The sequence below is a fragment of the Myripristis murdjan genome, chromosome 21 (genome assembly GCF_902150065.1).
Source record: "Myripristis murdjan chromosome 21, fMyrMur1.1, whole genome shotgun sequence".
Classification (NCBI taxonomy): Eukaryota; Metazoa; Chordata; class Actinopteri; order Holocentriformes; family Holocentridae; genus Myripristis; species Myripristis murdjan.
The window spans coordinates 13,682,501-13,688,628 of NC_044000.1; the positions used below are offsets into that span (position 1 = coordinate 13,682,501).

Here is a 6,128-nt window from a genome sequence, read left to right on the forward strand (position 1 = left end):
CAGAGGTTTGCATTTCTCCCAAATGTGTCATATCGCTCTGTAACTTTAAATGGCACGAACTCGAAACTTCCTTTCTGTAAAGTGCCCTAATCATAATAGTGAAGTCCAGCCTACACAAAGTATCTGACCACCATTCTGTGTGTGTGTGTGTGTGTGTGTGAGTGTGTGTGTGTGTGTGTGTGTGTGTGTGTGTGTGTGTGTGTGTGTGTGTGTGTGTATGCATGCTATTGGAAAGGACAGCACTGAAGTGGATTAATGGGATTAGGATCGACTTTCCTCTGTCTCTCTCTCCCACCCCTCCTCTCTTTCCCTCCATCCCAATCCCTTCTTCTCTTTGACTCATCCCTTCTGTTGCTCGCCCTCCTTCTTTCCTCTTCAATTTCAACCCCCCTTTCTCTTAGATTCAGCCTTTGGCTTTGTCTCACCCTTCTCTTTCGCCTCCCTCGCTCACCCTCATCATTCTGCTTCAAGTCTATTTATTTTTCTCTGTTCCCCTCACTCCTGCTATTTCATGGTATTTTCTTGGCTTGTCCGTCTGTATCTCTCTCAATCCCCACTTTTCAAAATTCTTAACCCTGCTGCCTCTCCATGTTTTTTTTCCTCCCACCCTCTACCCTCCTCTCTTTCTGCCTCACCCTTGCGATTTATTGTTCTGATACCTCCTATTTTCTCTCATAATCCTTCTTCACTTTCTTTCTATTTCACACTGCCTCTCTTCCAAACCCCCATCTATCCCCATCTCTAATGTATAACAAAACCATGTGGTCTGTAGTCTGTCAGACAGCAAAGCCCCTGCAGACCTTCTGCGCTCCGTCTGAGGTCTCAGTCTTTTTGGCTTATGTCTCATTGCAGTTACATAACTGAACATCACAGCACTGCGCACTGAGGGTGTCGAAACAGAGACAATCTACAGATCGCATCTTTGATATCAGAGGCAATCTTCATAGCAACCATCCACCATCTATGTATTAAAATTTCTTAAAGCGTGAAACAGCAACGTCATAACACATTTTTAGATGAGTGATGGAGCTGAGGATTTTGAACTGTAGCCTAGTAAGGTTATTTGATACCCTTTTATTGTTTTCTAGCTTGGGGACTTTCAGATTTTTCTCATTGAATGAAACAATTTAAAAGTTTCGACTCAATTGTGAAGCAGATGTGATAAATCAGAGGTTTAATTTACAAATCTAAAAGACTGATGACAGATCTGATGTATGTATAGCGGTAAAATCATGAGGAAATCACACACAATCCGTTTATTCAGCCATGGAGAGAAATGCCACGTGGACTTATGAGGTAGATTTTCTAATTCTTTGCAAATTGAGTTCAACTTATCAACTTTGAATCTGACATTTTAGCTGAGGTCTCTTTGGCTCTTGGCCATGCTTACATAACTAACTGCGATGCACCATATGGGACACCTCATTAAAATCATCTTTAACTAACTTTGCAAAGGTTTTATGAGTTAAGAAATTTAATAGGCTTTGGCTGTAATTAGGCACCGGCCATTCAGACCCTCAAGAAAATTTGATTTTGACGAGAAAAACATATCTGATATCTTTAACACTTGTCAGTCCAGTGTCCTCTGGCAATTTCTGCCACAGACCCAAGCAAACAATTGTTCCAGCAAAGCAGTCAAGTGAAATATCATTGGAAATAGAATTCAGGCAATTTCCATAAACTGATGTTGTGGCAGCTCACCAATAACAACTGGACTCTAAAATTATTCTAAATTATTCTACAGACTGACAGCAATATAGCACACATACTCCAATCAAGCAAAACTCTCTCTCTGAATCAGTGGTTCTTGGATGCCTCAGCAAATGGGCTATCGTTTATTTCACCGCAAAACAATCCATGTGTTGTGACACTGAGTTTGAATTCCAGTGCACATTATGTGGCCCATTTCTATCCCTAATTTTCATCTAACATAATTACTGAGCCAATAAAAAGAAAATTATAAAATGATAATCTGGCATCATTGAGACTGAAACTGAAATTTGTCATTCATAGGACAAACAGCCACATCAGAATAGCTTTTTTAGGGACCACTATCATTCAAGCAACAAGGACACAGGGCAGAAAAATTGCAAATTAAACTTTTCACCCAGAACAACAACTGTGTGCATACCACGCAGCAGCTGAGGGAAGTCAGCTTAATTGTTACTGTGAAGTTCGTGGGCTGGAATCCCCAGACCAGCAGAGAAAATCTTGGCAATGAACGCTTATGAAAAACACCCACCTTTCATTCAACACTGACTCTTGCCATGCCTCCGAGAAAACTTGTTTTAAAGGTCAAGTGCGATGAGAATAGCATTGCTCAGTTCAATGCTATAATTAAACAAAGGACCTGTTAATAACTATAACTGTCAGCTTGGTGGATTTGACCACTGCCCTTTGAAAAATTCTCCCTCTGGTTCTCAAGAGAACTGTAATCTACTTCCTGGTGTAAATGATGTCTCCCAGATTATAATCAATCTCTGATTGGTCGACAGTATGCGTAGTTAATAAAGTGCCCCATAGTCTGTCAGCCAACAGCAAGCCAGCTGCTTGCCAAATTAGCCAAAGTTTGTTCCCTCAAGATAAAACTATTAGTATGATAATAATACATTTTATTTATATAGCGTTTTTCTTAGTATTCAAAGACGCTTTTCAGTAAAAACAGATAACATCATATGACAACCAATGCTACTAAGAAATAAAAAATAAAGTAGGTAGGTATGCAGTGGATGGCACAGTTATATGGAAGGCTCTCATTCCAACAAGCTTTTCACCATGTAACCAGAAACACTGAAAGAAAAAATGCCTCCTGTGTTACAAATCAATATCAATAGCAATATCAAATCAATACCAAACTTTCACCAGATTTCTAGAGTCAAAATTGTTGCACTGAATCTTTAACTCAATTTAGTGGCCAGCAGTGGAGGGAAGTCCCCTGAGTTGGGATGTAAACCAGCATGTTGCTGAAGTACTCTCACTATATAGGAAAAGGTTAAAATATGAATGGAAAACCCTGTGAAGCTACTGTGCAGGTCTCATGCCAGTCCATTGAGTTATTCACCTCCCCAAAAGTTGACTCACCCGACTTGACAGAAAGACCTTGTCTTCACAGTGCTGCCTGAGAAATTAATCACACACCGAGGGAGAATCTCGTCAAAAGCCTTCTCAGTGCCACACAGCAAGAAACCCTGTGGTTTCACACCGGTTCACTCTCCCACACATTACTCTACCAAACAAAGCACACAGTCTCTAATGACATACACGGCACTCTAAACACTCTTACACACTGTATGTTATATTCACATTTCCTCCCACACCAGATTTCTTCCAGCACCCTCTATTCAAATACAACCTTCAAATCCACCACTGTTTTCTTGAGATGCCTTCAATTCAGAGATAGAGATTTTCCTAACCTGAAAATGCCTGTTTATTTCTTACGTTAGTACAGGGCATTAATCTGCAATTTTAATAGCACCTAATGGAGACAGGGAGGTTATTCTGATTCCAAGTCTCTACTAACAAAAAAAGAAGAAGAAGAAGAAGAAGAAGGTCTAATCTCATTGTAACTACACGAAAAAAAAAAAACTAATCACACTGGAGAAAGTCAAGCTATCTCTGAAACCATGCCCAGAGACATTACACTTCCCTCCTTCCCTCATTTATTTTTGTGACTTCCTCTGCCGTATCTGTCACAATTATCAATCTGTGTCTCATTCATGTGTCTGCAATTTTTTATGTGTGTCAGCGTCACATTATTGGAACAAATGTATCATGGGAGAAGTACAATTCTGGTGAATGAAGTGGATTCCTGTAGGTGTTTTTGTGACAGGTTGTTCATTCTCATACTCTGTTTTTTGATGTGAAATGCAGCAGCTCCAGTTGCAGGAGAAATTTCTGAAATTTTAATAGTGAGAGCAAGAGAGAGAGGGAGAGAGGGAGACCACATAGGCTCAAGCTCAGACTTCTTTTTTTTTTTTCCAGATTTGTACTGGTTGCTGCTGGTACAAAGAAAAAAAAATTATCATCTTCAACAAAAGGAATAAAAGGGAAATGCTCCCCTCCTTTAATTACGCCTCCTTTGCTCTGGCAAACTGCTAATTATGTAGCTGTTTTATGTGCTATTACTGAGGCACAGATTGTTTGCCTATACTAAGGCAAGAGAGAAGGAAGGAATTGGGGAGAGAGAGAGAGAGAGAGAGAGAGAGAGAGAGAGAGAGAGAGAGAGAGAGAGAGAGAGAGAGAAGGGGGCGTAAGGACCCACGTGACTTTCCGCCAAGTAGAGTGCTAATCAATTTAGCTCCCTGTGTTTACACGCTGTTCAACCAAATTATGCACAAGGATATCAAATTCAGAGTTTAAAGTCCTATTAATTATTAATTACTACACACATCGTGAAGGGCTCGCTCGCCTGCCGTGGATATGTGGCCACTGACAGGTCTTGAAGCACCCACGCTTTGCGTTACGGCACCAAACCTTAACGTGGTTTGAAAACAATGGAGTGACAACAATAGCAAAGCTGCGAGAGTCTTTGTCGTTCAGCGCGTTACACTGTCCCAGTCTCTGTTCATTAGGGGTAATTACACTGACGGGCCGGGCTGCGAACAAAAGCAACTGGCTTCCCGAAATCATGTTAAATAGAGGAAACTGCGGTGGTTCCTCATGTGGGGGCTGTTGTATGCAACAACAGATAAATATCAGCTTACATGTTTGTTGTCTAAACGCTGAATGGGCTAATCTCTCAAAGAACGCAGTAGCTATTCAGATGCTGGGAGTCAATTAAACAATAATAATAATAATATAAAAATATATAGGCTATCTATGTCCCACAGCATTATTACCCACCATTATTCTTCTCGGGTGCGAACAAAGAAAACTCACTTGGTTGTCACTCACCTCAGAAACACAGCATTGACGCGCTTTTCTCTGATTTTCTTCTCCTTTTTTCCTGTTTATTCCAAAATCCACTTGTCAGCTTGGAGAAGCCAACATCCTCATGTCGGTGAACCCGGTTCGGTCCAGCAAAACAACAACAACAACAGTGCAGAACTCCAGAAAGAGACCCCGACACAGCGAAGATAAAACAACGCTCAACTCCTCTTTGCTCTCCGCCACTCTTTTCTTTATTGTCTGTCTGTTTTTTTTTTTTCTCGGTGGCCAGACGCGGTAGTTTCACAGGCCAGTCACCTCTTTGTATTACACTGAACACAAATGATAGACCAGTGGGATGGGAAATGAAAAGGCAGCCCCTTGTGTTTGTTATTCCATATTTACATCACCCTGTTATATCCTTCCCAGCAACGGGTGTATGTGCTTCCTTTGTGCTCTCTCTCTCTCTCTCTCTCTCTCTCTCTCTCTCTCTCTCTCTCTCTCTCTCTCTCTCTCTCTCTCGCTGGATAACGGGTTAAACCATTCCCACAGCACGGAGGGGGGAGGGGGGACGCGAGAGAGGAGCTATTCATGTGATTATATGGGAAAGAATGGGCTTGGTGACTCGTGGCCAAATGTTGTTATTGTCGGGGATAAGGAGATAGAGGAGATGTTGAGAGGAGGAGAGAGAGGAAGACAAGAGGAGGGAGTTAAGGGGGTAAAAGAGAGAAAAAGAGGAGGGGGGGTTACTGGGAGGAGGAGGAGGAGGAGGAGGGGGAGAAAGAGTGAGAGAGACAGGTCTAGATAGACATGAGAGAAAGACAGGGTGAGACAGACAGGCTGGGGGAGGAAAGAAAGACAGGAGGAGACAGACAGGGAGGAGGTGAGAGAGACAGAGGGAAGAGTGCAGAGTATAAAGAAGGATCCAAGCAGTTAACAGTTAAGGGCCGCTGTCAATATCTCACGAGGGAAATAGTGGAGTTCTTTTAATTTCCTCAAAACACAAGGAATAAACAGGATGCAATTAGCCTAATAAACGCATGTGACAAACTCATTCACTTGTGGAGATGTTTCATAACATGTCTGTACTTGCCTGTGTCAAATAGACTAGAATATAAATAGAAGTAGGCTGCATCTGTTTCCCCCGTAACATATCCACATGCTAAACCCTTCTCCACTAACATCCACTCAAGGTTTTCTCAGTAAGCACTCATACTAGATTGTGGCACAGATTGTCATTTTACATCCTCTGTGGTGGTTTA

General features: G+C 41.7%; 1 protein-coding gene across 2 annotated transcripts in view; it reads right to left on the reverse strand.

Annotated features, from left to right (window-relative positions):
- The window catches only part of tmem198aa (transmembrane protein 198aa), a 37,021-nt gene extending 31,685 nt beyond the window's left edge, over positions 1-5,336 (reverse strand). For both annotated transcript variants that reach the window (XM_030080392.1, XM_030080393.1), the window contains exon 1: positions 4,894-5,336. The gene's annotated coding sequence lies outside the window, so the exon portion shown is untranslated. The remainder of the gene's footprint in view (positions 1-4,893) is intronic.
- Between the last annotated feature and the right edge of the window lie 792 nt (positions 5,337-6,128).